At 45.6% G+C, this 10,632-nt stretch overlaps 1 long non-coding RNA gene across 1 annotated transcript; it reads right to left on the bottom strand.

The window, feature by feature from the left end:
* Positions 1-288: 288 nt before the first annotated feature.
* Positions 289-8,287, bottom strand: LOC311514520. Its single transcript, XR_014709900.1, has 2 exons — positions 7,658-8,287; positions 289-567 (listed from the first exon to the last, which is right to left on the bottom strand). It is a non-coding gene; the product is annotated as an uncharacterized lncRNA (long non-coding RNA).
* Positions 8,288-10,632: the final 2,345 nt, after the last annotated feature.

Genomic DNA, 10,632 nt, shown 5'->3' with positions numbered 1-10,632 from the left:
ACCTCACTCTCTGTTCCCCCCTCCTGCTCTTTGTCTGTCTTGTCTATTTAGACTGTAAAATTCTGGGGGCAGAGACTGCCTGATACTATGTGTTTGGGTATCACCATAGGGCTTTGATCTTGGTTGGGATGTCTGGGCACAATTGCAATACAAATAAATAATAATGGCAGGATAACACCACAAGAGGGATTGTCAGCAGCATCTAAATGAAACTGATGTTTACAGTGGGCTTTTTTGTCAAATGCATTTCCAGCTATGTTACTCTGCATGGGGCCCAGGCAACGTGTATCTTATTACTTAAAAATCCTTTATTTCCAAACCGTTTGCTAGGCACAATGTATCAGGCACTAGGAGAAATGTTTTCATGAGCAAGTCATTGCTTATCTGTTCTTTTGGCACAAAAATTGATAGAGTAGGAACCCAGCACCTGGAACTGAGCTTGGAAGTGCACAACCAGGCATTCCATCTCATTCACAGCTGAAGAAATGCAATGGAAGATCCCTTTCGGGATATATGCAGCTGTGGTCCAACGTGAGCCATTCACAATCTGCTGTTTTTTCTGCTGGGCTAGAGAAAGGGAAAAGTACAAAAACAAGTCAATGGTTAGCTAAAGAGAAAAGGCGGTAGATTTAAAATGAGAGCTGGTGATAATGAATGGCTGAGTGATGTGATTAAAGGGGAGAGGGCATACATTTTTAAACCAGAAAGTTGTATGTTTTATCTCTTTCCCCTTGCCTCAATCAATCACTCTTCTTTTGAGTTTGCAAGCTCTTCCAGGCAGGGACTGTGTGTGGGTAGTGCCAAGTACATGGTAGGTGTTACTGGAATACATATTTATATTCAAGCTTGCTGTAGCCCAAGGCTGCCAACAGATTGCCTCAACATCAAATTCAGGACACTGCAGGTCCCAGGAAATAAATTGTTTCCATGCATTTAACAACAGTGCTTTGAACTGTTAATGTTTTTTTAAATCCAAATCAGACTGGAATGCAGTGGATGTATGAAACAAGAGAAGTTGTTTTTAAAGGAAAACAGCAGTGACTAGTTAGACCTTAACTAGTTAGATATTTACTAAATAAGAAAATATACTCTCTCTATAAAAAGGCATTTTCACGGCAGCTTTCCGAAATGCCTTCCAATGTTTCAGTATCTGCATCCAGCAAAGAGGGCTACTGTGTGTCTCACTTGGCTGCCATTTTAATGACACCAAGAAGCCCAGGGTCGCTTGAATTTGACTGGAAAAATTCAGGCCCTGTCAGAAAGCAGTGGACGCACTTTTTAAAAACTAATGGAATTTACCTTTGTAAACAGTTTTGAAATTCATTGGGGGAAACTCAAATAGCTTTGATCACCTCTGTGAATAGAGATAAGGTCTGAATTCTGCACTGCCTTACACCTGTTGAAACACCACATAAGTGATTTTGAGGGAAACACTAGGGGTAACACTTTCAAAAGCACCTAACTGACTTATGAGCCAAGTTCCATTTTCGAAAGTGACTTAAGAGTTTAGGTCCTTTTTGAAAATGGGACTTAGGCTCCCAAGTTACTTGGGCATTTGTGAAAATTTTCCCCTAAGTCACTGAGCTAGCAAAAAGTTGTCATTTACCAGAGTTTTTGCCAAAGAAGGGAGTCTCTGGTGAGACTGTGCACTTACCCATACACAGCTCTTGGCTAGGTAATACAAATGTAAATTATTATTATTTTTTTAAATAAAAGAATAGTGTATAAAGTAATGAGGCACAGCATGTTTTAGTACATAGTGCACAGGACTGGGAGCAGAGCTGGGCAAAAATCAGACTCTCTGGCCCATGGGGAATTCTGATATTTCAACATTTGTTTTTATCCCCAATCAGGAAGAAAAGTTGAAATATTGAAATTTGCCATGGAAAAAAAAATTGGATCAAAATGAAACATTTCAATATTCCTGAAACAGAAATGTTTCCTTCAACTGCATTTCCCCATTGGGACACATTGCCTCATGGGAGTTGTAGTTCGAGAGCCTGCTGTCCCTATTCTCCCCTACAGGCCAGTCTCCCTGTTCTGACTACATCTCCCATGAAGGAAGAATGAGGGGCAGAACTACAACTCCCATAAGGCAGTGTACTACAATAGGAAATCAAGATGGGTGAGGTAATAGCTTTTATTAGACCAGCTTCTTTAGTTGAAAGCGACAAGCTTTTGAGCTGAAGAAAACCTGTATCCCAGGACCAAGACTGGCTACAACACTGAAAACATATAATAGGGTAATGCTGTTTAATGTTGAGATGACTTGAAACAAAACATTTCAGGTCAGTTCAACAAAACAAAATATTCCATTTTGGTTTTCCTAATGGAAAATAGAAAATTTTCCAGCAAAACTGAAATTTTCTCACTGAAAACTATCATTATGTGGCAGTTACACTTTGCATTCAAATGGTTTTCCCAACCAGCTCTCAGTGAGCAAGACATGGCAACTGTGCTCTCTGTTATGTTTATCTATGTACAGTGTCAGTAGATGGCACTCCAGAATAGTTAGCACTGCTTCTGGCTTTTATAAGGCCCTGTGTCAAAGCTCTGTCCTTGTCTCCATGGGTCCTGCATTTCCTGGCAGATTACACTAGCCTCAGAGGCTCACTGTGACCCTCCACATAACCCTTCTCTCTCTAGAGACAAGGGTCACAGCTGACTGAGCCACTTTCATCATAAGCCAGCGAGGGAGGTGAGGAGAAGCTATCCTCCCTTGCATAGTCTCTGTTGTCTCCCAGTCTCAGTGATTAATCAGGGGGAGAAGCCCAGGCCCACCCTCTACTCTGGGCTCCAGCCCAGGGGCCCTAATAGTATCAGCTATGGTAGCTGACCTTTTAGAAACATGACACATACAATTCCCTGGGCTACTTCCCAACAGCAGCCCCCACTTCCTCAAGCTCCCCTTCACCCTTACTTCGGCCTCCTTCCTTGTGCCTGATATGGTGTATACTGCTCAGTCTCTCCAACAGCACAACTTCCTCCCACAGCTCCTGACATCCACACCCACCTTATTAACTGGGAGTCTTTTAACTAGTTTCAGCCAGTCCCTGACTGGCTTCAGGTGTCCCAATCAACCTAGCGTTCTCCCTGCCTTCTGGAAAGTTCTTAATTGGCCCCAGGTGTCTTAATTGACCTGGAGCAGCTGCCATTTAACTTATCCTGGTACCAGGGATTTGTTCAGCCTGGAGCTAATATATCTATAGCCATGTGGCCTTTCTCGGTCACAGACCCATAAAGCCTATTGTTGTACACTGCAAATGACTTCCCTTGTACAGCTCTTTACATCTGTTGTGACACAATGAATCCCTAGTTTCTGATCCTTGCTCTACCACTAACAACTTCTGTGCCTCAGTTTTCCCAGCTCTAAAATGTGGATAATAAAGTTTCTGTTGTGAAAAATAGTAAATTAGCCTTCTCTCGTGCAAGTTACTCTGCACGGGTGGCCACCTATGTCTGCAAGGGGCTCCACTGACTTCAGTAGGGCTCTCTACAGGAGCACAAGAGTAACTTGGAATAACTTGCAGGAGTGAGGCCTTCATGCTGCTTTGAAGATTTAAGGTTTTATGTAAGTGCTAAGTCTTATGATTAATGGAATAATAAATGCAAAGAACCAGGAAGATTGAAAATCCAGTATTCCCATCTCAGAAAAGAGCCCTGGTGCACACAGATGTTAGGCCTTAGCTTAAATGAAAAAAGCAACTTTTATTGTACGCTTAAAAAACAACAACCCTATAGCAATAATGCCCAAAGGAATGCAGAGAAAGAAATCCCAAAGTTTCACAGCTGTGTGCCTTCCTCGAAGTTGAGGATTTTATTCCATGCATTTCTTTGGGTATCGTTGCCCTCATTTAATACAAATTGACAAAGTTTGAATATATTAATGATGTAGGGTTATCAGTCTGCCATCTGTGGCATGCATTTAGGCTTCCACCCTCTGTTCCTGCACAAAGAGCAACGGTTCAGCTCATTCTTGGAGCAGCGTCTCTGGTCTGAAAATTAGTATTTCTCACTTACTAGGAATATGCTACAAAAGAGCCAGTCTGCAGTAATCCAAACCAAAGTCATTATTGTCGCCGACCCATGCGTATACAATAATTACCACAGACTGGAACTGTACTGCAACAATCTTTGATCCCCTTGATTCATATGGTTTCATACAGCTTGTGGTCTCCAATTCTATAATCCCATTTTATAACATTTTGCCTTTACAGCCATCAACTACAATGAGTCAAGTGCATAAGAATGTCTTTTTATTATTACTCCTCTCGCCTATTCAATGTTTGTACAAAATGTTCCATTTTAAAAAAAAAAACAGGTATCTAGGTTTGTGCCATTGTTCTAACAGGAGGAAGTAAAATATTATGCACAAAATGAGAGTATACAAAAGGAAAACAGGGTTGCTAATGCCATGAGCCTTAAAGCAATGCAGGGAGCATAGGAAAAAGCTTTGCTGTGGGTGAGAGATTTATCATGTATTTAGGCAGAGAGCAAATAACGTGCACAACACATGCTGTCTGAAAACTGGCAAGGGTAGGACTCAAACTCAGTGTAGATCGGTGTTGCTCAGCAAAATGAAAAGCCTCTGTGGGCAGAGGGACCAGCACAAGTCCTATACATCAAGTAAGCCCTTGGTGCTAAACTTTCTTGCACCCGCCTTATGCTTTCCCTCTACATGATTGAATTTCAGCCCTCAGTGTAGCTGCACCAAAGGAAACCCCTAGAATAGACAAGGAAAACTGGGATTTTCCTGGATGTTGTTTATCCCTGCATGAAATTGGGATCAGCTCCACTGGTGCTAGGGTTGCCAACTTTCTAATCACACAAAACTGAACACCCTTGCCCCATGCCCTGCCCTAATGCCCCGCCCCTGACCTGAAGCCTCACCCCCCCCACTTACTCCATTCCCCCCTCCCTCCTTCTCTCGCTCTCCCCCACCCTCACTCACTTTCACCAGGCTGGGGCAGGAGGTTGGGGTGTGGGAAGGGGTGAGGGCTCCGGTTGGGGTTGCAGGCTCTGGGGTGGGGCCACAAATGAGGGGTTCAGGGTGTGGGAGGGGGCTCCAGGCTGGGGCAGGGAGTTGAGGTATAGGAGGGGGTGAGGACTCTGAGGTGGGGCCATGAATGAGGGGCTTGGGGTGCAGGAGGGGGCTCAGGGCTGGGGCAGGGGGTTGGGGTGTGGGAGGGGGTGTGGGCTCCAGGAGGCAGTTTGAGTGCAGGAGGAGGTCAGGGCTGGGGTTGGGGTGTAGGAGGGGGTGAGGGGTGCAGGCTCCGGCTGGGCGGTGCTTACCTAAGGCGACCCCTGGAAGTGACCGGCATGTCCGTCTTCTAAAGCGGAGGGGCCAGGGGGCTCTGCGTGCTGCACCTTCCCGCAGGTGCTACCCCCGCAGCTCCCATTGGCCACAGTTCCCTTAGACCCACTGCACCAGCTACTGGACTTTTAGTGGCCCGGTCAGTCGTACTGACTGGAGCTGCCAGGGTCCCTTTTCAACCAGGCATTCCGATTGAAAACCGGACACCTGGCCACCCTAACTGGTGCCCACCCCTGCTTCCCCTAACTCCACTAGGGCATTGCACTGGTGCAGCTGCGCCAGTGGCTAAAATCAGGGCTAACTCCAGGTGTTGACATCAGGTTTTGGCAGATGTAGGGCTTTGTCCTGTGCCACCGCAGCTTTGTCACTGGCTCTGGTGGCCCCAGGGTAAAGCAGGAAATGACTTTCAAAAGACAGTTATTTGTGCTCTGAAGCTCATGCCTGTATTTCATTAGTGACCTGGGGTCTTCAACAGTTTTTTTTAAAGAAAATACACTTCTTCAATTTCTTAAAAATAAAAGCCATCTCACTAGGCCTCTGGAGAATCGTCCCACCTAGAGGGACCCTGGGATGGGAGAGAGACCTCTGTGGTTCCCATACCACTCCACACCCTGCCCTCCACCCCAGCAGCTGACACAAGGGAAAAGGGAAGTGTGACAGTGATTCCCAACTAATAGAATGACCCCTTGGGGCAAACAGCAGCTGGGGTCAGAAGTCCATCCTGATACAGACTGACTGAGGAACAGGGGGAGCACAAAGGTATCTTAAAGACACTTTTGCCTCGCCCCTCCTAAGCTGTGCTGCTGCTCAGGACCTGGTCCAAAGATAAAGATGTACAGAGCTGACACCCCTCCCACACTCCCCCCAACCCAAAAGCCAAAAAATTAAGCTTTTGGGGCTTTTTTGAGGGATCTTCTCCCTCCCACCCCCCGGACGTGCAGTAAAATGAATAATGCCCAGGATGGCTTTTCCGCTCTTTTTCTCTTGCTTTCTTCCCTCTTCTCCCACTCTGTAACTTTTGAAAAGTTGAGGGAATTTTGAAAAGTTAGAGTGGCAAAGTTAGAGCTTAATTTTGCGATATGTCCCTCTGTAATTTTTTCAGAAGTGGAGAAGTTTTGAAAAGTTACAGAGTGGAAAAAGGAAAAGAGAGAAGACAAAAAAGTAGAGCCTCTCCCTAACTCCAGATATCATTCAATGGCCAAAAATGGGAGAAGGGGGAGGGAGAAAGGGATGACAAAAACTTGAATTTGTGAAAAAACTGTGGTTTTTGAAAACCTAAATGAAAAATGAGGCAAAAGTTAGGAACAGAACCTAAACTTGGTCTCATCCATGCTCCTACCCACTTACACATCACGTTTTTGTGACTTGGGCAGGAATGTAATTTGTAATCAGGCTGTGTCAGTTAAACTTTAACTAAACATGTCTGTTATTTTTCTGTCCTTCCAAAGCTGATGCCCCGACCCTGCCCTCCCCCCACTCCACACACTTAAGAAAAGCCAAGTAGAGTCATTGTGATCACGGGTATAAAATATTCTCCCTCCTCCGTGTTACTCACATCTATAAAATTGCAATATTTCTTGATGCTCTACTGAATGTCTGATCAGTTTCATTCTTTCCCAATGGCTGACTGAATCTCATTCTTGTCTTATGAGTTTGGTTGTCAGGGGGATATGGCTATTGGTTAATTTATGTTAGCTATTTATGAAGGGAGAGGCTTTTATTTTTAATATGAAACTTTTGGTTGTCTGCTCGTCGGCCTTGGAGCCAGAAAACGTGAGTAGGAAGTGATGAAATAGCAGCAATTACGTAACCGATACCCTCGGAAGTAGGGTCTGCGGGACACTGGGATTAGAACTATCTGCCCAACAGGTGTCACAGCTGATCCAAATCTATTGCTGATCTGTTTCTATCAGACTGTAAAACTGAGGCCTGGTCCACCTTATGTAAGCAGGGGAATAGTCCCGCTCTTGTGGGGAACTTTCCTGGCTTCTGCACTACCCCGGTGAAGTGGGCTAGCGAAAGGATCTGAGTCCTCGCTCCCACTTCCTTTACCCAGTGGCCTCCCTGCCCTTGAGGACTCTCCTTCCACTCTCCTGTCTGGCAGAGTCCTTGTAACCCCAACAAGGCTGGGCCCAGGGTTCCTGGGGGGCTTGACCCCCAACCCTGCTGTGGTCACCTAGGACAGGAGCTAGGGTGTCCCCACTCTGGGGTATTCTCTCTGCACTGGGCACTTCTCTGACCCACTGACCATTACATACAATTTAAAGCAAATGCAAGTTATTTAATCAACAATTAATTTAAAGAAGAATAAGGAAAAATGGGAAAGGTTAAAGGAAACATCACCCCACTCTGTGGCAGGGAACATCACAAACAGGGTCTCTGGAATGTCAGGGCAGTTCACAGGCTGTTCCTTGTATGTCCCAGGCCTCCTTCTCAGGCCCTGGCTGTGCTGCAGGGATGCTGTGGGTTGGACACTTGCTCTGGTGGTGGCCACACGCTCTCAGGCTCTCAGTGGTAGGACCCTTCTTCCCAGTGTCGCCCCCGCCCTGTCGGGGTTAGATCCAAGCCTGGCCTGCAGAGCCTCTTGGCTGAGGTGTCTCCCTGTGCTGAGCCCCCAGGGTCCCCCTCGCTCTCCCCAGCTGCTCACCGCACCCAGCTCCGCACTGCTCCAGCCCCAGCTGCACCACTCTGTCTCTGCACTGCTGCTGCTGCTCTGCCTCCGGCTCCCTGGGCCGCTCCTTGGCCCCTCTGGCTCTGGTTGCTGCAGATCTGCTCCCAGGGCTAGTCGGCTCTCTCTGGGCTGTGCCTCTGGCTTTGGAGCTGCAGCTCTGCTCCCAGGACAGGGTCTGCTCTCTCTGGGCTGCTTTTCTGGTCCCTCTGGATCCGGCACAGCTCTGCTCCCCAGCTCAGCTCAGGCCCCTGCTTTCTCCTTAGCTTGGCCCCACTCTGTCTGACCCAGGCAATTCCTGCTCACATGGAGGACGGGACCTCCCTGGCCTCCTGACTCCCTGATTAGCCTGCGCACCCTGTCATTCAGGCTGACCTAGAGCATTGGCTTCTCCCCATTGTTCCTGGGGACTGTCAGTCTCAGGGTCCTGATTTCCTATAGATCCTTCCCCTTTTAATACTGGGAGCTAGCCAACCAAAACACCCCACTGACTGTTAGTAAGGGGGCAAACACCCTCCACTTAGGGTGGTTTGTTTTGTGCCACGGTTGTATAGTTGATATGTGATCTTGGGTTTTGGTTTGTTTGATGGGTGTTTTGTTTTTTGCTACATTAATTACGCAGGTAGAGTGGTATAGTTAAAACAGCAAAACAAACCAAAAAACTAACCAAACAAAGCTAGTGTGGATACAGCTATACTGCTATAAGTCACCTTTATAACTTCGTCCACACTAGGATTTTATGCTCATATAACTATTTCAGTGAAGATATCACCGCCCTAACCAGAATTGTTCTACCTATACAACTTTTCTATTGTCCTCAGACAAAGGTTTTTGTGTCTTTAATTGTATAGAATGGACCATTTTTAAAGTAAAATTATTTTCACGGCGTGATTTCGTTTCAAGCTAAGCAGGACTTCACTATAACTGAACTAGCATCTTGTGTATTGCAACAATTTGAAACAACCTGCCACTGTTTTATGAGCTCACTGTCAACTGAGTTTTGTTATGAGTTCACCAGGTGTGGCTTTAACTGAAGTTTTCTTAGGCAAACATTTCACTTAGGTGAAGGAATTATACAGACTTTGATCCTCTGCTAGCTGCTGGAAAAGCCATCCTGACACCACCCCAACTAAGGACACTAGCCAGATTTCATCCCCACCTTAAGCTGCCCAAGGATCTGAATAACCCCTGACCAAGGAGAAACCCCCCTCTCACCTAACAACCTCCATGGGCTACAGCCCAGCAAGTGCTTCCAAACCTCGCCCTTGACAAAGGAGGACACTTATCTAATACCATTAGTTATAGAAGAGGCTCCCGCACTCAAACTCCCCCAAGCTACCACAAAAAACCCTCTTTGTGTATGAAATGTATAAACAAAAACACATCAACAGAATATTTTCAGGCCTTTTTTTTTTTAATGGCAACAGAAACCTGTTTTTATACAAGTAAACATTCCCTTGCAGTCCTAGCAAATTAAGTTAAGCACCAAGAGAAACACAAGAACTGAACAGAGCTACCCTGATTTATACCAGCTGCTCCCTTTTAAAGATTTGTGGGTGAGGCAGCCTCAGGAGTTCTTTGGCTGGCTGAGCTGAAGATACAGGATACATTTAAGAATGGGGCAGTACCAGCTGGAGCAAAGCAGTCAGCTCAAGTAGAAGGCAAACAGAAAATGCAAGGAACCCAAGAGGTATACACCAAGGTAAAGGGCAGGCGGGTGGGTAGCTACCTGGCATAAGAGAAGCAAGATGGAAAGTCTACAAAGAATTTAGTCTGATTTCAGTCTGAGGAATAAGAATGGAGGGAGAGAGAATGTGGACAAGAAGTTCAAAGTGAGTCTGTTGTAAGTATGTGTTGAGGGAGAGATTCAGTTTTATTGTTAAGAGCAATGTGGAAAAGGCCAAATTCTTAGACTAAAGGAAAAAACACCCCACTGTGAGGTGCTCAAATGATGGTGATGAGGGGCATTTTCAGTATTTTAGACAAATCCCATGTAATTATGGCAACATATGATCCAAAAAGCAAAGGCTGGCCCTGAGACAGATGCAGTCAACAGGTTATAATAGCCACAGCATATGCAATGTTTTGCTAGCACAGCTTACTGAACATGTTGACACATGAATGTTCTTGTCTTGCAGTGGTATAAAGTCTGATTAAGACAGATTGCAGGGTTAAAAAATGGTGAGTTTCATTTCTTAGGGAAGCAGGTTAATGAAGTCATTAGAGGAGCAGAAGTCAGGTTAAGTAGGTTCTATTCTCAGATCTGTTGCTGAGGCCAGGCCTGTACTAAAAAAAATTAGGTCAGTTTAACTACCTCAGTCAGGGTGTGAAAAATCCACACCCTTGAGCAGTGTTAAGTCAACCTAAATCCCTGTGTACACAGCATTACTGCTACCACCTCTGAAGAAAGTGGATTACCCATGCCAATGGAAGAACTCCTCCCATCAGCCTAGGTAGTGTCTACACTGAGGCCCTACACAGCCACTGCTGCAGCTGTGGTGTTTGAAGCATAGACAAGCTCTGACTTACTTTGTGACCTTAGTCAATTGACCTATCCTCCATGCCTTAGTTTCCCTATATGTAAAATATCTACAACGCACATTGTGTAACCTACTTAACGAATGTTTGTAAAGGGCTTTGAGATCTGTAA

The sequence above is a fragment of the Lepidochelys olivacea genome (assembly GCF_965140295.1).
Source record: "Lepidochelys olivacea isolate rLepOli2 genome assembly, chromosome: 1".
Taxonomy (NCBI): Eukaryota; Metazoa; Chordata; order Testudines; family Cheloniidae; genus Lepidochelys; species Lepidochelys olivacea.
The sequence above is the reverse complement of the archived record's forward strand: the minus strand, read 5'-3'. Positions and strand labels throughout refer to the sequence as shown.